At 38.4% G+C, this 26,699-nt stretch overlaps 1 long non-coding RNA gene across 2 annotated transcripts in view; it reads right to left on the reverse strand.

The window, feature by feature from the left end:
- LOC106021274 overlaps positions 1–26,699 on the reverse strand; it is a 146,001-nt gene that overhangs the window by 41,554 nt on the left and 77,748 nt on the right. Inside the window, exon 4 of one of the 2 annotated variants that reach the window (XR_005880775.1) lies at positions 571–1,588. The exons of the other annotated variant lie outside the window; for it this stretch is intronic. This is a non-coding gene — a long non-coding RNA (uncharacterized LOC106021274). Of the gene's footprint in view, positions 1–570; positions 1,589–26,699 lie in introns of those variants that run through there. 2 annotated transcript variants of the gene reach the window in all.

Raw genomic sequence — 26,699 nt, forward strand, 5'->3', positions numbered from 1 at the left:
CATGGCTTCAGTTCTTCAGTTCTTTACTACTTGATCTATGAATTCATTACAATCCAAGTACAGCCATGTAAGAAAATGTTCTTAAAGCTTTGAAGTCATACACACAAAGTTGGTAAAACTAGTAAGTTTTAGGTTGTATATTTCATCATAATTAGAAAACATTTCATCCCCAGATAAGGAGGGAAGTATAGGAAAATGCAGTTTGGACACACGAGTGTACAAACAAATTGCATATGAAGTGATGGCCTTAAAACACTAGACGAATTTATTTAAAATCAGAAGAGCTCAATGACAGCAATGTAAAATTTTATCAACTTGAATGTCACAAAGAACAAGTACTGCAGAACTACCAGGATTAGCACCATGCCAGCTCTTTGTTTTACTTATTTCATTTGTATATTTTATTTATTTAATGTGTGTGTGTTAGCATACCTGTGCTCACATGAGCATGAATGTAGAGTCAGAGGCGAGAGGATGATTTTATTTTTTGTTTTCTTTTTTATTATTTAAATTAGAACAATCTTATTTTACATATCAATCCCAGTTCCCTCTCCCTTCCATCCTCCCCTCCACCTTCCCCCCCAATCCTATCCCTGTTCTGCTCTCCAGGGAGGGTGAGGCCTTCCATGGGGGATCTTCAAAGTCTGTCACATCATTTGGGGCAGGGCCTAGACCCTTTCCCATCAGAGGATGATTTTCAAGAGTCGGTTTTCTCCTTCTACTCTGTGCATCCTGGTGCTTGAACTCAGGGTGTTAGGCTTGACAGGAGGTTCCTTTACCCACTGAGCTATCTGGTTAGCCTTCTTTTCCTTTTTAAATGTTAGCCTTTGTGTTTAAAAGAGGTCTATTTAAAAAGATGGTAAAATGAACTAAACATTTATATGGAAAGAAAACAATACAATTAATTAATTAAAGAATAATTGGGAAAATATTGAAAAGATATGATCAGAGATAAAGATAATTCTGTAATTTTTATTGTGTGTATTTTATTATAATGAAGGGTAGAATGATTCTCATGGATACAGCAATTGTTGGAAGAATGGGTTAGGAATGTGGGAGAGAAAAACATGAGAAAATGTACTTGACACATAATTGAATTTGGTTAAAATGTTTATGTATAAAGAAATGGAAGAAAAACAAAAATATGAACAGTGACTGTATGTAACTTGTGGACTACCCATGGATTTTATTTTTCTGCTCACATGTCTGTGTTTTGCAAGTTTTTAGAGATGATCAATATGTATTTCACTGTCAAGAAAAGATATATTCAAAACAGAGGGGCCAAGCAGAAGCCAACCCCCTGTGAGGCCAGATTGCTCTTCCAAGAAGCCCATCCTGTTCCATTCCATCCCCCGCCTTGCTCCAGCTCCGTCATGAGACTCTGCAGCCTTTCCTTTGTCCTCTTGCTCCTGCCTTCAGCTCACTGTGTGGGCAGAATAGAATAAAATGCTGATGTTGGGGAAACAGAATGCGATACCATCGGGAAGAAATTAAGAAGCAGTTTTAAATGAAGATTGGAGGATTTGTCAACAAGTTGGAGAGCATCCAGAGGACCAGGGATGACTGAAGACCTGAGGATGGAGGCTGGCTGGAGTGGAGAGATGAAAAGACAATGTGTTTAACTTGGCCACACTATGAGCAGCATCTGTAAAATAGTGTTGGAGCTCAATCAAACCACCACCAACTGCCAGGCAGATCCCCATCCTGAGTGACCCCAAGAGGTCAGAGCCGACTCTTAAAATGTCCAGTGCTTTTTAGTTCAACCTGAGGTTAAAGACCATATCTTCCACAAAGCACAGACTGCTTTGCGTGTGTGCCAAGAGCTTGTCTTCAGTATGCCTTCAAGATGCAAACATTGTGTAGAGGAAGCAAGCCTCTAAAATGCTTGGTGACAGAAAACGCTGACACAGCCAGATACATGTTGCCAGGTTTGTTCAGTACAACTGCTCTGATCAAAAAAGGTTTTTTTTTATTCTTATGGTTCACTTTTCATGCTGTTTTTTTAGTGTTTATTTAAGGGGCATTGAAAAAGAGTGATGACAGAAAAATAAGAGAAAAAGAGATAAACTAAAAAAGTGTGTCTGTGTGCTCGGGTGAGTTCTGCAAGTGAGAGGGGCCTTGGGGCTCATTCACAGCTCCAAACAGTAATTACGTTGATATAAAATCCAGGAAAGAGGATGGTAGCAGATCTCCACAGGTGGAGAAGAGGACTCATATATCCTGGCCTGGAGTGGCACCTGGGATCTTGACACATTGATACCTATCAGACTGTCAAACTGCACCATAGGCCTTGCAAGGCAGTTCTGCATCAGCTTGTTTTTTAATTGCAATAGAAAGAATCACATCTCTTTTTACTCTCTCTTTCCTCCCTCAGCCCCAGGTATCCTCTCTCAAACCATGGCCCCACACCACCATTTTAAGGTTGATAGATTCTTTTTGCTATTGTTACACACACATGTGCAAATTGTTACACACACACACACACACACATCCAACTTGCTAGGACTGGTTTTGTTTGTGTGTATAAGGTTTCAGGGCTGATGACCCTGCCATAGACCTATTCTCCTGGCAGTCATTAGTTGCCTGTAGTTCTTTGTTGGGGGGGTGGGATCTGGCAACATTTTCTCCCTTTCACTTTTACCTGTCCATTGATAATGCCATTGTCATGCCTGTTTTATGCAACCATTTCTAGGGGAGACTAATTCACAGTAGACTTCCTGGTATTCTAGCTCTTACATTCCTTTCTTCCACTTCAGTCCTGAGCTGTAGATGGAGGAGCTGTGTGTGATACAGATATATGCTTCAGGCATGGCCTTTCCATGATCTATTGATCTATGTATTGTGTCCAGTTGTGGTTTTCTGTGATGGTCTCCATTTGTTGTGGAGAACTTTCTTTGATGAAATAATTGCATTATTTGTGGTAATTATGTTGGTTGGGGGTATAAGAATAAGTTTCAGAATGTAGTTAGAGATTATGCTGGTCTAACAAAGTGGTTGTAGTAGATTCTTTTCTATGGTCCATGGCCTCACTAGGTCCAGGGAGCCAGCTAGGTTTCCAGTAGTAGGTATGATTACCCTCCTGTTGAATGGGCCTTAAATTCAATTAGACAGCTGCTGATTTGTACCTACATGTTATTGCTACTTTGTACACATTTATGTATATTTTATACTGGTCATTGCCATGGTCCATAGGGACTGCAGCTGGGTGGGACTGTTAATTGCTTCCCCTCACTGTCAGCTTGCACAGTGTTTTCTTAAAACATGGAAGCTAGACCACAGGAAAGATGTTTTCAGGTTAAACCCAGCTCAAATCATCTGAGTTCTGTATCTTAAGTGTGAGGTGTCTTCAGCAACAGGGGCTCACTCACAACCCCAGAAGACAACTGAGGTCTACATCAATAATCTATGTTGTTTTGGGAGCCAGCCATTTTGAAAGGAAGTTTCTCATGTCCTGTACTAGGTTTTTTGTTAGTCTACCTTTTCTTGTGGAGAATATTGTTGGCTCAAGTGGCTTGACTTTTATATGTAACATTTTTAGATAAATATAAAATAATAGTATTCATTGAGGCTTTATCAAATAATCTTGGTGTTATTTGTCTATGTCTTTCCAATTCTGTCTGTACTGATCTCACTCCCTCCACCTGGTTGGAATCCCCTCCCAAGTTATTCTATTTCCTACTTCAGTATATTACTTGTGTCTTGCAATTCTGCCCCCCCCAAGACTTCCTTACTTTATAGTTTCTTGGTTTCTGTGTTTACTCCATGTTGTATACTCACATCTGAACATTTGGAACTAGGAACCACTGATGAGAGAGAACATAGGGCTTTTGGCTTTCTGTGTCTGAGTTGTATCACTCAATATAATCTTTTGTAGGTTCATCCATTTACCTGAAATTGTCATAACTAAATTTTTATTTATAGTTGCATAGTACTCCATTGTGAATATGTACATTTTTCATTATCAATTCATCAGTTGAAGGACATTTAGGATGTTTCCATTTCCTCAGTATTTTGAATAAAGCTGAAATGAACATTGCCAAACAATATCTATGAAGCAGGAGGTCAAGTCCTATGGGCATATACCAAGGAGGGGACATATGGTAGATTTACTTTTAGTTTTTTAGGATTTCCACACTGATTTCCAGAGTAGCTGCAGCAGTTTGCATTTACACCAACAGTGATGGAGGGTTCCTCTGTCTCCACAACCTCACCAGCATTTGTTGTCAGTTCTTCTGTTATCTTAGTCATTATGACTAGGGTGAGACAAAATAGCAATGTTGTCCTAATCTGTATTTCTCTAATTGCTAAGGATAATGAATGCCATTTGAGGTACTTCTTTGTTATTTTTCTTTCTCTTATTGAGAATTCTCTTTTTAGATAGTAAGCCTATTTTTAAGTGGGAAATATGCTTTCTGAGTGTTGTTATTTTTTGTAAATTCTGCATATCAGTCCATTGTTAGATGTGTAACTGACATGGATTCTTTCCCATTCTCAGGATTTCTTCTTCATTTGTGTGATTGTTCCCCTAGCTGTGCAGAAGCCTTTTCGTTTTATGAGGGTTCAGTTTTCAGTTAATGGCCTTAGTTCCTTGGCAAGTGGAATCTTGTTAAGAGGATCCTTTCCTACACCTGTATCCTGTAGGGTACTGCCTATGTTGTCTTGTGTTTCGTGTTTGAAACTGAGGTCTTTGATCTGATTGCATCTAATTTTTCAACAGCATGATAGACTTGGGCATAATTGTATCTTTTGGCATGTAGAAATCTCATTTTCCCAACACCATTTGTTGAAAATGCTGCCTTTTCTCCAGAATATGTGTTTTTTTACTCTTTGTCAAACATTAGATGGATATACATACAAGTAACCCCTATTTTGTTCCATTGATCTACATGTTTGCTTTTGTGCTAGTACTTATTATAGCTACATAATGTATCTTGAAGTCTGGAATGGCAATCTCTCCAGCATTTCTATTTTACTCAGGATTGCTTTGGTTATTTGGGAGGTCATTTATGCTTATTCTTAATATGCCACCATGTTTTCATAACAGACAGGAATACAAAAACAAAGAAATTTTAGTCCGGAGCTTTAGAGTTCCACATTTCTTCTTGAAAGTCTTTCAAAGGCCATGGCTTCCCTATACTGGAGGGAATGACTGGTACCCTGAGCTCTGCCTGGGTAGTTGATTCTGGACTGACTTTATTCATATGGTTAAATGCTTGCAAGGAGGTAACATATTATTAGAGTTGCCAGTCAAATTTGGAGATTTTTTTACTTTGTCTCCTTAATTCTAAAGCACTCAAGCTCTATCAATACAAAGGATAGAATTTGAAGGCTTTGTGAATTTGACTAGGAACTCATTTTCAACTTTCTCATCATACTCCAAGGTACTGTCTGACTCTACATCTGGTGGAGTGGTGGTCTGAGGCAAGTACCAGTGCTAATCATTTCTTACTTATTTGCAAACATCACTAAGATAATGTGAAATAAATATTCCTCTCTCATCTTTTCGTGGCTTGATTGCAGAAATTTAAAAAATGTCTTGGAGAAGAAAGAGGTTAAACATTCCCAACCCATATAGATTGAGTTTTAATTTTAGTGGGGTGTTTAATTCTGCTTGTCATGCAAAGATGGCGGAGACTAGAGTACAAACAATGTGTCATGTAGAAATACATATATCTGTGTTACTGACTCTAATTGTGGTCTACCTATTCTACTGGAGATGCCTGAATTATTTGTTTGCTCTTAGAGATGAATTATGTTATATGTAAACATTATTTTGAAATAGTATGCATTTAGGCATGTGTCTGCCTGAATACAGCATTTAAGAAGAAAGCCACGGATGAGCCAAGACAGAGACAAGATCAGAATTTTGGGGCAGGATTTAAATATAATATTTATTTTCTGTTTTATACTAGATTTGCTAAATATGAACTCAGTGATAAAAGCCAAGAATTGCCTTGTATGTAGTGATTGCCATTGGGAACAATGAGGCTGGAGGGCCTTCAGTTTCCCTATGTGTCTGTATCCTATGTGTAACTATCAATAGAATACAATAAGACAGATAATTGCATCTTTTAGTAGCAACTGAGCTGATTGCCTCTATGCTGAATTAGAGCATTTCTCCCCCATGATTTGATCACTAAATCTACCAAATGACTCGAGTCACACAGTTGATTATATAGTAGATACAATCCAGATGTCCACATTGCATTGATCCTACTAGTATTTTGATGTATCAACTTTATTAGGGTAAGATAATATGAAAGCCTATTCTTTTTTATTTAGACAGCATGTTAACTTGTAGAAAATAAGGCTTTCACAGATATTTGGTAGGTATAAGTTGGTTAAGTTGCTAAGCAGCTATTTACTCCATAAAAATATATCATAAACTTTCCTTAATAATCTTATTTTACTATATAGACGTATGTTCTGTGATCACAAGAATATGGAAGACAGGAAGAGAAAGAATGGATAGAAGAGAGAAGCCAGTGGGAATTCTAAGTAATGTTCCAGTCAGTGGATCTGACTCCAGCTTAGCACTCAGACTATAGACTTGAAGGTGATGGAAAGACAGTCATCAACTCTTTGTCGCCAACTCAGTAAGACATCTGACCTTTCAGTGTCTTTGTGAATGAACCAGCAGCAAAGGAGCAGTGGGGAAAAGCATCATGACCAAATTGGCCATGAGGTCTCTTAGGTAAACACATGATGATATTGGCATTCAGGGTTCTTACGACTTTTTGTGGCTTCTTTAGACTGGGGAATTGCTCTTATTGCGACAGACAACCCTGTCATTTCACTTTGTGGTAATAAGGAAGCGGCCTTTGGAGTGAAACTGTGGCTCACTGTGTGACTAAGAAAAGGGGAGTTATTTCATCCTCTAACATAAGTTAGTCTACTCAGAACAATCTTTACAACAAAGCCAGACAGGCTCCAGTCAGTATGTTTCTTAAAAATAGCTTATATTTCCTTTATTTTAAGTGGGTAATATATTAATATAACACTAAATCTAAAAGGTATATTAGTAGGTTAATCATGTGTTTTATAATATACTATAGGACACTCAAAAATTCCTTTAAGCTTATATGTGCATGATGTGGATACAAGTGAGCCTGCTTCCCATGGAGACCAGAAGAAGGCATCAGATCTCCTAGAACTGGAGTTACAGGCAGGGGTGAGATACTGACATGAGTACTGGGAATCAGACTGGGGTCTTCTGCGAGAACAGTATGCATTCTTAACTACTAAGCATTCTCTACTCCAATCATTTAAAAATTTAAAAATCATGTATTTATACTGTATTCTCACAATTTTTCCCTCCCTTTCCTTCCTCCAGCATCTCCTATGTTGGGGGTCACAGGCTTCATAGTTGGGCAGTACTGATTATTTAGCACCACACTGGCAACTGGTTACCAACTTGTAGTACTATGAAAGCAAGTTCTTAGAAGAGGCTTCTAGATTAGATACAGAGCAACCCCTTCAAGTCCTGTGTCCAAAGTGCATGGCGTCTTCAAATTCTGGAAGGCAGCCAAGGAGAGCAGCAGTGGCATATATTGTTTTGGAGTCTCTTGAACTCCCTTGACCAACAATTCCAGAGGTTTTTCATGCTTGGTCCCTGATCTTGGGATATTATCACCCCAAGTAGCATAACTTCATTTAATACATTTACATATATTATGTGTAATTTTAGGCAAACATAAAATAATAAGATTCTTCTATGGCTTTTCCAAAAATCCTTAGGGTTTTTTATGCTTGAACTTTTCTTTCCATCTGTACTGCTTCCTTGCCCCCACTCTCGACGTCTATCTTTTCAACTTCTCCTTCACATCACCTGTGTCCCACTGTTGAGGTTCCTCAGCACGGATACATCTTAGTTCCTTGGTTTCTGTTCTTGCTTTAAGTTATACTCTCATCTAGAGATTGGAACTAGGCATCAGGAATGTTTATCTTATGGGTTACCCCAAGCCAGTATATTTTTAATTCCACCCACTTACCTGCAGATTTCATGATTTTATTGTATTTTTCTTTACACATGAGTAGGTTTCCTTTGTGTATATGCACAGTATTTCACTGAAAAGTCAACTTCATTGCACCCTGCATTTTGAAGAATTTGCCATTCTCTTTTCTAGCTTCTGCTGTTTGCTGGTAATCGTTAGCTGTCCTTGGCTTGTAGCCACATCGCTGTAATCTTTGCCACTGTCTTTATTCCAGTTTCTCTTCTGTGTGTTTATGAAAAGAACAGTTGTAATTGAATTTAGGGCCCATATGGTTATTTAGGATGATCTCATTTCACGACTTTAAACCTTACTATATCTGCAAGGTCCTTTTCAAAAATAAAATCACATTTACAAGTTCTGGGAAGGCATATATTTTTATCAGGTTATTATTCAACTCACTACCCTGGAACATAGTTACTGTAGTTGGTGATAGGGTCCTTGGAAGTATATTTTAAAGTAGGCTTTGGAAACTGAAACAACTACTAGCCTGCCGACAATAAAGGACCCTTCACTAAGGCTGAATAGAGCACCTTTGGCCACCCAGGGATGCAGGAGAGGGTGCTCAAAGTTTTAAGAAAAACAGTATCAGGGCTATGGACCTAACTACTATTATAGTGGTGAAAGACAAGGAAAGGCTGACAGTGGCCAGTCCCTAATTTGAAGTAAGATGTGAAAACCAAAGGGACCTTCCTGACCACCTATGGAGAGTTCTCAGTTTCTGATGATGGAAGGCAAAAAACTTTAGGGCCAGCCCTTGCATTTAATTAAAAAGTATAATAAAGTTGTATGGGAGGCTTTCTATTGACTCTGGATAGGCATTTATTGAGAAAGACTGAGGTCCCTAAAATGTCAATGGTGCATCCAAGCTGTTGCACTGTAACTACTTGGCAATTTCTCTGTCTCTTGTCACTACAGAAATGTCTGCTTTTCCTTGAAAAAAATCTAGACCTTCTTGTTGCTGGAGTTTCTTGTCCTCCCGGGTCTTGCCGCTTCAGCCCCAAATGAGCACACAGAGATGCTATATTGTTAAACTATTGGTCGATGGCTAGAGCTCCTTATTGGCTAGCTCTGTCTTAATAATTAACCCATCTCTATTAATCTAAGTATTTCCACATGGCCTTATCTTATTGGATAAGGGTCCAGACCTGTTACTCCTTCTGGGGATACATGGTATCTCTCCACGTTGCATCTCTCTGCCTCTTTCCCCAGAATTCTTCTCATTTCCTACCTTCTCTTAAAGGCAGTGTACTGGATTACTCCTAATATATTACATCCTCTTTTATTAGTGTCTGCTCATCTCTTGCCCTGGTTAACTTGAACAGAATTTAAAGTTATCTGAAAAGAAAATATCAATGAGAAATGTTTTGAGTTCAGATTAGTCTGGGGCATTTCTGTTGCAGATTATTTTGCTAACTGGGGATGGTCTAGTCCACTATGAGCAGTACCTTTACCTAGACAGGTGGTCCTGAGTGGTATAGAAAAACTAGCTGAGCATGATCCTGCGTTCCTGCCAGTCCGTAGCATCTTCCAGGGTTCTTGCTGCATTTCTTTAGCTTCACCTCGGTTCATTGGTTACAGGTAATGCTACACGGAAGGTCCGAGGAGGCAGCATGGGTACATTCCGTTCTCTTGGTTTCTGACTGAATAGAATGTGCCTAGGTGTTTAAGTTCCTACTTTATCTTACTCTCAGTGATGGAAGTGGGAGCCAAACAAAACCCCTTCATCCCTTAAGGAGCTTTAAACCTTTTCTTCCTTTTGGTCAGGATATTTTATCACAGCACCAAAAATGAAACTAGAACACTTCCCTTCTTAGCCACCAAACCAAACCCTGATCTCATATGATAATACATTCAGGCTGGAAAAATGCTAGCTCAGGTTAGGAGGAAGTGGCAGACTCCCTCACAAGATGCATATTTAGCCACATATAGTGCCAGAAGGCCAGGGGTTAGATTGGATGCTGAGGGTGCTGGGCTCAAAGGGCATGCAGCATAAACTTGGATAAGATGAACGTTTCTTACTATGGAAACTCTCTAGATGGAGATGACCTTGGCAAGAACCCTGAATGTTGCTGATAATATGTTGGCCTTTGATTTCTAGGATTTCACCAAGTACCTCTTGTTAAACCTTTCAAAATTCTGGATGCTTCATTAATGCCTCATAATCTTATTATAATTTTATAAATCCAGCTCTTGTTTTTTTCAGGGTCATACCATTAGAGCATCATAAACACATTGGTTTCATTCACCATTCATCATTTATTCATCCAAAAATATTTGTTAATTTTCTTCTTTTTTAAATTTTTTTAAAAAATCTTATTTTACATACCAATTCCAGTTCCCTCTCCCTCCTGTCTTTCCTCTCTCCCCACCATCTCCCCATCCTACCTTCCATCCACTCCTCAGAGAGGATGAGACCTCCCATGGGAAATCATCAAAGTCTATCACATCATTTGGGGCAGGAATGAGACTCTTCCTGCTGTATCTAGGCTGCACAAAGTATCCCTCCTTGGGGAATGGACTCCAAAAGGTCAGTTCATGTGCTAGAGATAACTACTGGCTCCTCTGCCAGTGGCCCCATAGAATGCCCAAGCCCCCAACTAACCCAAGTTCAGGGGTCCTAGTTTTGTCTTATGCAGGTTCCCTAGCTGTCAGTTTGGAATCAGTGAGCTCCCATTTGCTCAGGCCAGCTGTTTCTGGGGTTTCCCCAACATGATCTTGACCTCTCTGCTCATCACTCCTCCCTATCTAAAACTGGACTTCAGAAGTTGGTCCCAGTGCTTGGCTGTGAATCTCTGCTTCTACTTCCATCGGTTATTGAATGAAGGCTCTATAATGGCATTTAAGGTAGTCATCAATCTCATTATAGGGGAAGGGCACTATTCTTAAATTCCTAGTTGGGGTCATCCTTGTTGATTCCTGGGAATTTCCCTAGTTTCTCATTAACCTCCCTCTATCAGGGTATCTCTTTCTTTGCTCTATCATGGAGTACAGTAATCATCATGCTTAAGAACAAAAAATTAAAATAAAAATAATGATTATTTTGTGAGTAGTGCCACTGATAAGGCAAGAAGTGACATTAGAGGCATGGGTGATTTGAATAGGGAGATGTGTGCTGCAGGGTGGCAATCTAGCCAAACCTAATGCATAGGAAGGAGGCAAAATGAAAAGAGCAAGGAGAGAGTGCTGTAGACAGAGAGAAGCACAGTGGAAGGGTCTGAGATAGTAAAGAACATAGAATATTCTAGAACAGAATTCAGTCACTGTGGCTGGAATATAGTTAGAGAGGCTTGATAGAAAACAAGAAAAGTTTGTTTTCTTTTAGGTGAAAACTGGAGCAATTTAGTTGGTAGAATGATGTAATGTGATTTATGCTAGCATCACAATGTTGAGTCTGATCTAATCTAAAATATCTAAGTTGCAGGTCTTCTAGTCCTCTGTTTTTCTTTTGTTCCAGATATCTATGAATATCAATAGTGTGTATATGTCTATGTAAGATTTCTTTCTTAGTCAATGTTCCATTGCTGTGAAGAGACACCCTGACCACGCAACTCTTTTTTTGTGTATTTTTCCTCAATATATGTTTTTATTTAAATTAGAAACATTAATGCTTCACATGTCAATCCCAGCTCCCTCTCCCACCCCTCCTCCCTTGTCCCTCCACCAGCACCCCTTCAGCCCCCAACCCATTCCCCATATCGTTCCCCAGGGAGGGTAAGGCCCTCCTTGAGGGGATCTCCAGAGTCTGTCATTTCATCCAGGGCAGGACCTAGGCCTTTCCCCATGTGTCCAGGCTGAGAGAGAGCATCCCTCTATTTGGAATGGGCTCCCAACAGGAAAACATTTAATTGGTGCTGGCTTACTGTTTCAGAAGTTTAGTCCGTTATCATCATAGTGGCATTCAAGCAGACATGGTGCTTGAGTGGTAGCTGAGTGTTGTAAATGGAGTTCTTGATTGGTCTAAACAATAAAACCCAGGGTCAGATAAGGAGGAAAATGCTGACAGATCAGAGAAAAAGGAGTAAGCCAAAGCCACCTTTACCTCATTAGTGTCCCAGAAGAAAAGAACTGGAGTTTCTGTTTATCCCCACTTATATACTGCCTCTGCCTAGCCATCTCACTTGCTGTCTCTGCCTAGCCATCTTACTTCCTGTTTCCACCCAGCCATCTGTGTGTACAGACCTCCAGACGTCTATAGTCAGGTAGTGGCACATTCCATTCACTGATCTTCACACAAGCTTTATTTGTACAAGCAAGGTATTACCACAGAGAGTTCTACATTTGGATTGAAGGGCAGCAGGAAGAGAGCTACTGAACCTGGCTTGAGCTTCTGAAAACCCCAAAGCCCACCCCTAGTGACACACTTCCTCCAACAATAGTGCCACTCCATATGAGCCTATAGGGACCATTTTCATTCTAACTACCACAATTTCCTTATGTATGGCCCTCAACTTTCAGTTCTTGAATCTACCTTCCTTCAGGCTGTTGTTCTTAACACTCACATAAAACCCCTTAAGCATATTTTGACATCATTACTTTTTGGATCAAGATGCTTTTGCCATTGGATAGATAATGTCCTTCATGGTTATTTTCATACATCACCTCTGTAATTGGCTTCAGAAGTATTGCATTGACTTCTGCAAGTGTGAATGAAGAACAACATATACTCTTTCACTTGTATATAATAGATAGTCAAGGCTGGCTGTCATAGAAGCCAGCCCTTGGTGGGAAAAGATAACTGAGTAGAAGTCATCAAGGGCTGAAGAAACCTTAGTAATGTCCCTGGATGAGACTTGGGGGAAATTATAATCCAAGAACGAGCCTTTGAATTATTGTAATTCTAAGACTCTATTGAGGACACTTAGAACAGGAATTTCGGATGTCTGAAGCCATAAAGTATCTGAGAAGTAGCTTGTATTTGAGTAAGGTTCTGAATTGATCCTACTGTACCACTAGGTATGCTTAGAATTGTCATATTAGATGAAGGCACTCAATGTTTGTGGTGTCAAGATTTTCCCTCTGGGATGATGGAAGCCTGATACAAACCCACCCGTAGTGTTTGAAGCTCAAGGAGCCCATAACATTTTGTGTGAGAGAGAAGCTGTAGTTTTTTTTATTTATTTCTCTTTGCACAGGAACACTGTCCATAGTGCCATAGATGCCATAGATGCCATAGACACACCATGAATTTAGTTAGGGAAATTTGGGGTTGACTAAGCTAGGGCTCCTGTGCTTGACAAATTCTCCACCTTTTTCAGGAAGGAAGTTCATGGACCTTTACAGACTTGGAAAAACAGAATGAAAAGAGAGTTTTAAGTTTATAATTGCTTTAAGGAAAATTATTATAGTAAATGAAAGTGCAATTTCACAACTACTCAGAATATCTCTTAGTCCAAATATAGAGAGAGCACTGTTCACAGTCATATGAATGCTATGGCCTTGATGTGTGTGAGTTTTAGGTGTGGTACCTTATAACCCTCTAAAGTTTGTACCCAAGCTAGCCTTGAAAGCCTAACCAAAAACCAATTTATCCAAAATATTAATTGTTTTCTAAGTACAAGCTCTTATTTAATTCAACAAATGTTAAATGATGTTAATAAAATTCCACTGTGATAGCTGAAATTGAGTGAATGTTTTACAAGCTTAGAGGACACAAAGACATCTTTCATAAAAGTTTTAGAAGTTTGAAAAATCAAAGGAATACCACAGTCACCAAACACTCTAGATGTGGCTTACTGAGGAGATGATTCACAGGCCTTCTCATGCTAGCTTGGAAGATTTTGTTCTTTGTGTCCCCTGAGGAAGACCTAGACCAATAGAAAGGAGTTGAGGTCGGTGCTAAGTAAGCCAGTCTAAGAATTGTGAGGCCTGAAGTTTACCCATCATGAAAATCATCAAAGTCCAGTCTCTGGTGATTTTTCTCCTTCCTCACCCCTTTACATAATTCTTTATTTTTTTCCAGACGTGTGTGTGTGTGTGTGTGTGTGTGTGTGTGTTCTATAATTACTCAATCATCCTCTCCCTTCCTCCCTTTTACTTTATGTGAATATAAGTGTATATGGATATTAAGTATGATCTTGTTATATAAAGTCATAAACACTAAGCCAGCATTCTAGAGAGAAAAACGGCATCAGGCCTTTGAACTTCTAGTCATAACATTTCCAACAACTCATCAATGCATAATCCAGAATTCTATTTAAGTATTTCTGTTTATAAACTATACCCCACATATACATTCATACATACGTACATACATTCATATGTTTAACATTAACTCACGCTAAACTGCTGCCTACTTCATTCCCAAATAAAACTTATCTAATACATATACATATATTTTTTCAGAAGACTCATCCCACAGCCTTCTTGTGTTTATAAGGGACCTTTAAACACTGAAATCATCAAAAAATGATAGAACACATGCAAAATGTGTGGCATTAGATTGGCAGTAAAAAGACACTTGCTTATAACATAAGAACTGAAGCAGGAGAGCAGAACATAGCAGTATTCAGCCTCTCTGGAATCATGTTTGTTAAGCTATTCATATATCCATTAGTCTACACATCTGTAATGGCCATGAAAGCAAAGGAAGAATTTATTTTGAGTTTGCAAATGGTAAATTCAAACATAGAGTTATAAATGCTAACTACATAGTTCTAGAGATAAGGAATTTGTTAATGTGATAATGTAATACAAATATATATGCATCAAGGAAGATATTAGGAAACTACAGTATATTTAGATGGATACAAATTGCTGGTGGTTGTACTTTTAAATAGGGTGGGAGTTTTACTAGTTGAGATGTACTTGTTTGTGCTCAACACAAACAATTTATGAATCTGAAATATGAACCCAGTAGGTAAATTCTTGCATATGATTAAAGATGTGAGAGGACATCAGAGGATGACTGACAAGATATCTGCCTGGCAGATGTCAAAGGCATGCCTAAAAATAGGACAACTGAATTTAACACATCCACCTTAAAGCCTCAATATGTATCTTGATTGAAAGAGGAGTTCCACATGATAAGAAAGAGGTAAAGCCAACCTCATGGGCAGCCCACGCTAGTGTGGAAAGCTCAGAGAGAGCTCAAAGCTCAGGAAAAAATGCTGATGAACCAGGCAGGTTAAGGGTGAAGGCAGCTTTGTGTCCCCTTCACCCACAAGAACAGAAAGCTAGAATTTAGCTTCTTTGTACTAAGAGTCTTGAGAGCTGACATGACTATGAAATAAAATGAAGAAACTCTACCCACAAAGACTTGAGAAGCAACAAGATTTGTCATAATTAATACATAAAGACTAAATTGGTTCTGAGTATAGTAGCCCAAACTGTAGGGAGGGGAAGAAGTGCTGATTGAGTGAAGTCCTGAGTGAATGTAGTGAATGTGTGTTTTGACATGAGCAAGGTCTATTCAGGACCCAAAGAGCAATTGATCTACAAGAAATTACTTATGTGGACCAGGTTCAAAGGGAAGGCAAAGCTCTCCTTGGGACCTGGAGTATGAGAGCTTAATGAATAATTAATTGATCCGTGTGTGCAAAGACTAGCAACTGTGGCTTTCTCCTGGCAGATGTTTATGGAGTGAGACTGTTCCTACAGAGACCTCCTACAGAGATTAGCCAATTGCTCCTGCTGTGATGCACATGGTAAATTTGCCAAGGTTCTGGTTAAAACAGTTAGAGAACCTCACAATATCCCCCACTTCATTGAATATGTGTTTGTGTGTATGTCCTTTCTTGATTCCCTTGCTTCCCTTAATTGGGGACCGACCCAACCTGTATGGGACATGGCACCAAACCTGTTAGACCTACTTGGAGATTTGTGGGGGAGATTAATAAGCAAGCTTATAAAATTCTTGAGGCTCAGTTGAATCAGTCCTTTGGTGATGGTACCAGAGGCAATCAGGGTTCTCTAAGGAACTATAATCCTCACAAAGGATAGACTCTAATAAAATAGGCACAACAGAAGTGACAAGTTTAAGAATTAGCATTCTGAAGTTTAGTGCAAAATTTGAAAGATAACAGAATATTTTTGAAATTAAAAATGTAAAAAGAAGGAACATAAATTATACTGTAAGAAGAGAGAATTACTAACAAAGAAGTCTAATTTAAAAGGACCTTGAAATTCTAGAAAAAAGTTATTATATGAATGAAAAATTGGGTGGTTGGTTTAAGTATCAAGTTAGACACTTTTGAAGAGAGATTCTGTAACCTGGAAAATGTTTTTTAACACTCTGAAATGCAATACACATGTGTATAGTGGGGGTTATGTTAAAGCCAAGTCACTCAACATTATGTTAACATAGAGCAATGAAGCAAAATGGAGAAAATATTCAAAGTTTTTGATTTGGAAAGCAGTTTTTGAATTGAAAGCAGTATTGAGGCTATGTTGAGCCAAACATTCTGGCTTTTTAAAATTATAAACTTAGTATGTGAAGCAATGCCTTTCATTATGGCATTTTCACACACACTTTGTTTTCTCCCTATCTCCTTATCTCTACTTCCTTTTGTGCACCCTCTACCCCAACTGTCTTCCCTCTACTTTCATGTCTCTAGCATTTTATTTCCATTTTTCCTTCTGTTTTCTTCTCCCCATCCTTCCCTTAATACTTCAGTTTCCCTTTTCTGGTCTCACTTTTCACATTTACCCTTCCACATACATATTGTAAATATATAAAAATTAAATGCTGGAATCTGCATGCAAGAAAACCCATGGGGCATTGTGTCCTAAATTTGGTAGCATTTGCTTAAGATAATAATCTCTAGTTTCCTCTAATTTCCAGAAAATGCAATGATTTCATCGTTCTATGTGGATGAATGAGATTCCTTCTAACCACAGTCAAGGTGGTTAAGAACAAGAGAACAAGTGACTGCTGTGCGAAACAGAAACATAATGCCGATGACTGCACAAATTGATTCATTAATCAGTATGGATGCCTCTCAAAAAACTAAAAGTTAAACTACCATATGAAAGTGAGAGGGAACCCCAGAACCTTGGGAGCTGAAATGGCAGGAGTGTCTTGGGTATCTCTGAGACTCTCTTGAGTTTATGCATCTGAAATGACTCATGATGGTCTCTAGAGTAATTTTAATGAGAAACTCAGGGTGAGGCTCAGTGTGACAGAAATTCCAGATTAGAAAGTTAGCCTTGAGGTACACAATATCAGGCCAACCTCTATTGAAACTAAGGAGGCCAGAGACTGAATTCAACCACTACACTACGAAGACAACTCACCCTCTTGTGTAATGACTTTCCAACAAATCCTATGGGTCATGAAGCTTGAGGGAGACTATTCTGTTGGGACTATTGTATTTGTCCACTCTGGAAGACAGAAGCTACATAACTGGGGAACTTCCAGACTATTCTGAACATTTTCTTCTAGTTGATCTTTTTGTTTTTATTTTTTAACTATACTCTTTGGCTATTTATTTATTTGTGTTTATATAAAATGATTTATTTGTGCTAGACATATATTATATATATTGTACTTAACTTACGTTTGGCTTTTTGTTTTTACTTTTTGGAGTTCTTTACAGATTCTAGGTTAATCTGTTGTCAGACATAGTCAGCAAATGTTTTCTTCCATTTTGCTAACTGCTTCTTCATTCTGCTGATAGCTTATTTTGCTGTATTTAGAAGCTTCAAAGTTTCATGCTATCCATTTGTAATGCTTACAACTAATTCCTGAGCCCTGGGAGTCCTTTCCAGAAAGCCCTTGAAAATCTTATGATTTCAGCTTCTACATGAAGGTTTTTGATACATTTACAATTGATTTTTTTAACTGGGTAAGAGAGGCAGATGCTGTTTTATTCATATATATATATATAGTTGGAATATATGTAAGTATATATATCCAATATTCTCAGTAACATTTGTTGAAGAGATTGTCTTTTTATACAGTGTATGTTTTTGACATCTTTGTAAAAACGTGGGTTGTTGTTGCTGAGTGGTTTTAAGTTCTATTCCATTGGTACCTGTCTGCTTTTGTGCTGGTGCCATGTTGTTCTTGTCACTATGGCTCTGCAGTACAATTTGAAGTAAGATGTATAACACAGCATTGTTCCTTGTACTTATGACTGCTTTGACTATTCAGGGTATTTTTGTGTTTCATATGGGTTTTATAGTTTCCTTAGTACTGAGACAATGTCATTGGGGTTTTGATGAAGATTTGTTTGAGTCCTGTGGATTGTTCTAGGTAGAACAGCCAGCCATGTTCACAGCAATTCTGCTGATCCATAAACTTGGATGGGGCAATCTTTCCAAATTCTAGTATCTTCTAGAAATCTTTTTTCCACGTTTTAAAAACTTTTATTATAGAGGTCTTTTACCTCCTTGGTTAGTTTTTTAAGGTATTTTATTTTACTGAAGCTATTGTGAAAAATTGAAGAGTTGACTTTTCTGCTTCAAAGAAGACTGTCATGAAGAATAAAGCAACATGCTTTCAATTGGAGTAATATTAATGAATATTTGTCAAATTTCCACATCCAAATTTGTTAAATAGTTTGACTTCCATGAAGAGGGATGACATTTCCTATTTTACTATAACATACCTGGGTAGTTTAAAGAACTGGAAATGGGATCCAGAAGAAAATATCCTCTTTCTCCTTATGGTTAAGCTTACATCTGCTTGGACTTTTTCCCCTTTTTACCCAACTATAAGTAGCATCAATATCTTCCTGCTTGTAATTCAAACCTGAACAATAATATTGACTTCTTCAATGAACTGAAATGAGATAAGATAAATGACTTGTGTATAATAAGTATGAGCCCAATATCCAGCTGAGTCTGTGTCATTTAAAATAGGTTTTGAATATGAATGTGTCTAAAGATGAAAGGTGATATAAGTGATGTGAATTACTTGGTGTGTTTCTTCAGTGCTCCTCACATAAATGGTAATGATGAATAGTAAACGAATCTTGATTTTCTGGTAAGATGCCACATTCCAGAATGCTGTTTTTAAGAGGGCTTCTTTTCATCTATCTTACATTTTTGGTGCCCCAACTTGCAGGAAACACAGGTTGTACAATCTGATTTGAACCAGTCAGTTTTCCAAGGTTTCATTAGACTTTGCTTTAAAATACTTTCCTATTAAGTCCCAATTCAGTTTCTTCCAGCTTGCACAATGCAGATTCTTTGTTCTCATTTCAAAGTTTTGCCCATTTTTTACAGGAAATCCTTGGATATGGCTCTCACATATTTGTCTAAATTGAGCCCTTTTGTTATTCACGTGTACTTGTAGAGATGACTAATACTGGCAGATATTGACCAGAACACCAACTGTGGTCCATCAAAAATTCAGAGGCAGCCCCTTCCTTCATCCTCAGTCTCCTGGGTTTTGGAGGATATTGCTTAGTGTTTATAATGTTTCCTTATTCTGGTAAACAGAAGCCTGGAGAAAAGCAATGCTTAGACTTCCTGAAAATAAACCTGCTTTTGGTTCATTCTTTTAGGCTAGAGATTTCAAGAATTACTACTCACCCTTAATGAGTGACCTGAAAATGGGCAAGTAGACACAAATATACTCAGATTGAAGGCTAGTTGAACGGTTTAGTGGGTGTAGGTGATGTAGAGAGAATATCCTTATTCTGTTGCTAGTGGTTGGGCATGGAATAAGACATCACAATCCTGTTGTGAAGCATGAATGTATTACAAGTATCTAAGTGGGTTACCAGTGGCTATAACATCAAAAGCATAGCACATATGACTACTCTATGCCATTAAATTATTTCTACATAAAAAGTAAGAATTCATTTATTCATCATAAATGCAGGATTGACATAACAGATCAGTGTAGTTTAGAACAACATACTGTCAACAAACCAGAAGGCTAGACATTTACGTTTACAGAGGAAGGTTGGGTGAAGTAGTAAAGTTTAATCTCTATTTATATGTCTTTATTTAAAATGTGATTTATAAATTTCTTTAGTCTTACTAAGTCAGAGAAGACATATCAGGAGGGATATTTTGTTGCTTTTTTGTGATATTTTCACAGAAAAAAGAAGAGATCTTTGTTTTTATCTTGGGCCTAGCTCATGCACCTGGTTGAGATTAGTTATGTTTGCCTACAGTCTGTGGATGGGAAGACTAGTCAATGCTTTCTTCACTCATCTTACAAGTCACTTGAACTGGATTACAGGAGCAGGAAAAAAATCAAGAGCAGTAAATACATGCTCTCAATGCATATTGTTTGGCTTACTGTTCAAGTAAAATGTGTTCTACTCACCAAAAGAAATGCCGGTAACACTGAATAGGGATATATGATCTCATCATTTTCTTGGCAAGACATTTTCAAACTTTAATGTGCACACAAATATCACCTGGAAAAAGAACTTGTTAAAAACGTAGATGTAGCAAGTTTAGGTGGGACCCAAAATTCTGAATTTTAACATACTTACAGATGATGATGTAATTTGAGTCACACTTTCAGTGGTGCTGCAGTTTGACCTTAAATGTCCACAAAGACTCATGTGTTGAAGGGTTATTCTGTATCACATGGCATTATTGAGAAGCATGGGGCCTTTAGGAAGGAAGTTATGTGATTGGGGAAATCACCTAAAGGGGATACTGGGACCTATAACACGAGGTAACAAGGTCACCTTAGCTACAGGTTCCTGATACAATGAACTGAGTTACAAGAGGCCCCAATCCTAATGGAACCAAGTGATTAAGGGATGGGCCTTTTGAATACATCAATTCCAATAAACTATTACTCCTGTTGTTTACCTTTGCAGTCCTCAGAATTTGTATGCTAGATGAGTGTTCTTCCACCAAACTACTCCCAAGCCCTAAACCTTTCTGTCTTATAATATTATTATCCTGGTTAGTTTTGTCACAATAATGGAAAACTGATTAATCAAATGTTCAAGAACAAAAATAAGTTTTTGTTTCTTTTACCTTTCCTGTTATTCTCTATATGGATATATATTCAACCATTAGGATCTCCAAAAGTAAGAGATGAAAATAAAAGCAATTGTAGCTAATCGTTTGATAGCTATTAGCAATTGTGGGAAAGACTTGCATGGAGGAAGCTGCAGCCTGGCAGATGTTCTGAGAATTAGAAACTTCTCTCATTGCTGTGACAAAGTACCTGACAAGAAACAGCTTAAAGAAAGAATGGTTTATTTTGCTTTCCACCTTATGGGAGCAGATATCATTGCTGGGAAAGTATGGTGGTGGGAGTATGAGGCTACTTGTTAACATTTTGGCTGATCAGGACTGAAAAAAGAACCTGGACTTTAAAACCTTAAGCCTCACATCGCAAGATTTCACACACTTCAGTTAGACCCTTCTTGATTCCACAATATCCCCAAACAGCATCTAAAGCTCAAGGATAACTAATACATCCATGGAGGATATTTTACATGTAAACTTTAACATTATGTTAGTAGAATAAAACAGGAACAAGAACATAGTAATTACACATTCTCATTTGCGGGATGTAAAGCAAAAGTTGATTTCATAGAAATAGAAACTAGAATAGTGGACCTTAGGGTATTAGAAGTAAAGTGACAAGACAATGCAGTTAAGCAGGAAGAACTGAGTCCAGTGCAAAAAAAATCTATGGCATATTCAGTAGATTATAGCTTACCAAGAATTATCACATGTGTCAAGGTAGCTAGAAGATTCTGAATAGTTTCTGCACATAGAAATTATGTGGCTTCAATCTTTGCTACTTAACATAAGAAGATGGTGAGAGCTTAATACTAAATACACTACATGTTTTCCTTTCAGAATATAGAAAAATCATGTCAAAACTGAGTTGGAAGCTTCTTATTTGCTGGATAGCTTTCATGGTGCCAGAAGGCACATGCAATTCACTGGGAGAGAAGTCACCAAACCCTTACCCAACTGCGAATCCTGAGAGCCAATACCAAGATTTGACAACTGGTGCAACAGTGACATGATTGTCATGGGATCATCCGATTGCTTTCTGATTAGATTTGAGGTCCATTCCAAAGGAGAGAAGTCATGTGTGTTCTATAAACCTGAGTAAAAGTTTATGGCTGGAGAGGTCACAGTCCTTAGTGGGGAACTAACTGCTATTACTCTGTTAAATGGATGTGGTGTCAAACTACCTTCTAGTTTTTGTTTTGTTTATATCATAAATTAGTGCTGGTTCCCAGTTTTGGTCAGAGAAATATCTCTTTGTAGCAGGTGATGGTTAATGGAGAGACACATAACTAGTCAAAATGCTGAGAATAAATGACTGTTCACATAAGAATAGAGGAAACAGAAAAAAACTCAAGAGCCATATGATGGGAAGAGTGCTGTGGAACAATGTCTTCTGGAAATGAAATGGCTATTGCATCCATGAACTCACAGAAACTATGGTTGAAAAACCACAGTCTCATGCATAAGACATGTACAAAACTGAGCCTATCAACACTCTTGTTCCTCCAGGAGAAGCAATTGGCAGTTAATGCTTACTCATGAAAGGTGAGTGATAAAAATGAAATTCTAAATGATTGAGTCAGGGGTAATGCTAATTACTCCAACTTGATCACTATATGTTATGTGTCAAATATTTTTGTGTACCTTATAAGTATCTGAAAATATTGATTGCTAATTTATGGAATGTAGATCCATATTCAATAGCAGAGATGCCTGATATCTAAACTGCCTTTCTAACAAGCTGTCAAGAATCATTTAAGTGTCTTGTCTAAGACCAAACTGGGCAGACTCTCCAGATAACAGAATTTACAACATTTCTCCAGTCTTTTTCTTTTAATTTGCTTTTTGGATGAATTTTCTAGAAAAGAATGAGATATGACAGAATTCTGAATTTATTTAAATGGGCTAATTACTGAGATTCTGGAAATGGAAACATGGGGGAGAGTGAGGTATGGAGGGTTTGTGTGAGAATGAAGGGGGCCAGATTAATGGGGGGTCAGGGGAAGACAAAGGGATCTGGGTTCTCATTGAGTTTAACTGTTTCCCACATGTTTTCACTTGTTCATTAGTTCACAGTGTCTGTGCCTGTCCATTAATCCTAAGTCACAGAGGTGTCCAGACTGGTCATTACTCTGTTGTTCATCTCAGGCCACATAGCAGACTGAGATGATCAATTTTAACAGGGATTTTCCGGCATGACCAGAACTGTCTCTTTTTTAGTCCGCACTCAGTGAGCAACATTTATCAGGACTTCTGTCACCTTTCACTTCTGAACAGTTCAACTTCGAGTCTGCACACATGTTATTTGGAGACAAATAGGAAGGTTTTGTACCATCAGTCCCCACTCTAGGGGCCTCTTCATTTCCTATATTGGTAGTGTCAATCCTGTGCAATGGTCCATACACAAGTTTCTTCTTCTCACTTCATCTGCACTACATCCTCACTCACTGTCACTCTGCCCTGACATTTTGGTGCGACTCCTGTTTCCCTCTGCTTGGATGCTGACTGTTGAAGACAAACCATGGGGAACAAGCCCCATGTTATTTTAATCAGTATCTGTGACATCGCATACATTTTCATCCTTGTTCTGCTCCCGTAGGTTTTCACAGGGGCTTGGGTTTCCGTGCTGAACAAGCCCAGAGGCTTTTCCCATTTGCTTTTGAAATTGCATTGCACAAGCATGAAAACTGAGAAGCATTCCTCTTCCTTACCAACCAATTGAAACTGTCCTGATGACAGTCCCAAGTAACCACACAGGCCATGAGCCAATATTTCAGTTGGGAGATTTCCCCACCTTCCTCTCCTGTCAATGAGGCAAGTAGTTCCCAGCTGATTTCCCCATCTAGCCCAATGATTCCTGGAAACATGTTTCCAAAGAGTCAAAGACAGAACTGCCAAGGCAGAGAGAGGAGTTGTAGTAGGTATATGTAGGCAGCTAGCACTTTCATGAAACCAGCTGAGGGAACCTGCTACAGTGTGTGTGTGTGTGTGTGTGTGTGTGTGTGTGTGTGTGTGTGTGTGAGTACATGCCTGTGTGTATATGTATGCATGAGTGTGATAAAATATGGAACACACTAGGTTAGTAGTGCTACATCAGTGAGCTACACTTTTAGCCCTAACTATCTACTTGTAAATTCTTTTTTTTTTTCATTTTTTAAAATTTAAATTAGAAACAAGCTTGCTTCACATGTCAATCCCAGCTCCCTCTCCCTCCCCTCCTCCCCCACCTCCCCCACCATAGCCCCCAACCCCACCCAATCCCGACTCTGATCCCCAGGGAAGGTGAGGTCCTCCATGGAGGATCTCCAGAGTCTGTCATTTCATTCAGGGCAGGGCCTAGGCCCTCCCCCAAGAGTCCAGTCTGAAAAAGAATCTTTCATTGTGGGATGGGCACCCAAAGTTCATTTGTATGCCAGGGATAAATACTACCCAAGGCCCCATAGATTGTCTAGGCCTCCTCAACCCACATTCAGGGGGTCTGGATTAGTCCCACGCTGGCCTCCCAGCCATCAGTCTAGGGTCCAAAAGCTCCCCCTTGTTCAAGCCATCTGTTTCTGTGGATTAAACAAGCCCAGTCTTGACCTCTTTGCTCATCAGTCCTCCCTCTCTGTCACTGGGTTCCAGGAGTTCAGTTCAGTGTTTAGCTGTGGGTGTCTGTCTCTGCTTCTATCAGTCATTGGTTGAAGGTTCTGTTTCCCAGATTCTCTGGCAGTAGCATTGTATGCTGGCACTCCCTTGATCCATGTCTAAAATCCATATATGAGTGAGTTAAATTATTTTTTTTTGTTTTTACGAGACAGGGTTTCTCTGTATTGTTTTGGAGGCTGTCGGTCCAGCCTGGCCTCGAACTCACTGAGATCCGCCTGCCTCTGCCTCCCGAGTGCTGGGATTAAAGGCGTGCGCCACCACCGCCCGGCCAAATTATTTTTTTAACTCATAACTTTCCTCATAACTTTCTGTAGAAATATAATTCACAAATACAAATAATGGAGAAATTCAAAGGCATTTTGATCATGAAACTATCATGGATTGGTCTTGTACATAAAACTTAATTGATATTTGATAAAACATGTCACATTTCTCTTTTATATACATATGTGTTCATGAACACATATATGTGCATATGCATAAACTTCTTCAATCTGCTAATCCTTTCAAGATTTTATCCTCAGGCATTGCTGCATGCTCCAAGAGGAAAGGTTAGTAACATTTCTAGGAGTTAAGTAAGCCTTTAGATATTCAACACTGCATGAGAAGAGTTATTAAGAGTATAATTACCTGTGAGTCAAAAAGTACAATTACTTGTGAGTCATATTATGATGCTAGATAATTTGACATAATTGTGTAAATCAAATTGTTAATATGAGGTGGAGAGTGAGGACTGTAAGGAAGGGATTATGGAGGGAAGAGAAGACCAAGACTTCTAATGTTTTTTTATGGGGCAGAAACCATTCAGAATAGAATCCCAAGAATTCCAAGAAACATAAAATCTATGACTATACACTCTTAATGCCAACAGTGACCATGGCATGATTTCTCTTCATATTGCTACAGCAATATTTCCTTTACTTTGTGACCTTGGTGACCCACCTGCCTTTTCACACAGCTTTAGAGGAGGTGCCACTTTTATGATGTCTCCAGCTGGCATGAGAAGGATGGACAACCTGGGTGGAGAAACCACTGACCCACTCAGCCTCTGACATTCTGGATGGTGTGGGAGACTCACTGTGTACTCCATTCTTGTCAGGTCTAGAGCTAGGCAGTTCACATGTGTTACCTCCTTCTGTCTTTTCAGTGTGCCTTCTAGGTAGGCATCAGCATGCAGATTCCAAGGTTCTTCTCTTGAAGCCAGGCTGGTTCAATAAGTCAGCCGAACTGCTAGATGGCTCATTCCTGTAGAACTGCCAGTTGGTTTCTCAATTGTTCTGAGGAGATGTTGAATCTGCATGAAACTGACTGAGATCTACTTTGTGTGAAAAACAGTTTTCATTTTGAATAATTTTAAAAATCGCCTCACTAAATTGTTATAATAGACAAAAATTTTCTTACAGACCCAAATCAACCCTTGTGAATTCAAGGATTCAATGACCAAAATACTTAGAACATTATTTAAATGAATATCTTTTAGATTCTCACACAGGTTCCTTTTGCAATCAATCACAAAATCAAAACTACAAAAGGAAATGCTGATAAGTTTAAAACACAAAATTGAAAATTTCTGCTTATCAAATAATTTTATACCCTTGAAAGGCATGCCTTTATCACATCAGCTAAGAATGTGAGAGGATATATGAAATATTCCTATAAATAAATGGGAGAAAGAAGATAACTCAAAAGGAAATTATAAAAATGATGATATTGACATTTTTAAAAGAACTATATGCAGCCAATATAAATATTTGACAGAATTCCACCTTCACTTCAGCCAGATGGAAGTAAAGGTTAAAAACATGGAGGAAAAAATCGGGACACATAGCTAGGATGTGGGCTTCCAACATGCAAGCAGGTTTTACTTTGCACAACACAATGTTAACTGAACATTTCATATTAGCAGTATGTCTTTAAAAATTTATATTTTGAGAATTTAATATGTGAGTAACTGCATTTATATAATTTCTTTACCTCCCTTTCCTTTCTCCAATTCCTCTAGTGCCCAACCCTGACCCCCATGCCTCATGAATTCAGGCCTCTTTAAAAAATATTGTTGTTTTACACACATACATATACACACACTATATATATATGTATATATATAGCATATATATGTGTATAGCAACAATATACATCACACATATGTACACACACAAAAACATATAT

Source organism: Mesocricetus auratus, unplaced genomic scaffold (assembly GCF_017639785.1).
Source record: "Mesocricetus auratus isolate SY011 unplaced genomic scaffold, BCM_Maur_2.0 Super-Scaffold_100013, whole genome shotgun sequence".
Lineage (NCBI taxonomy): Eukaryota > Metazoa > Chordata > Mammalia > Rodentia > Cricetidae > Mesocricetus > Mesocricetus auratus.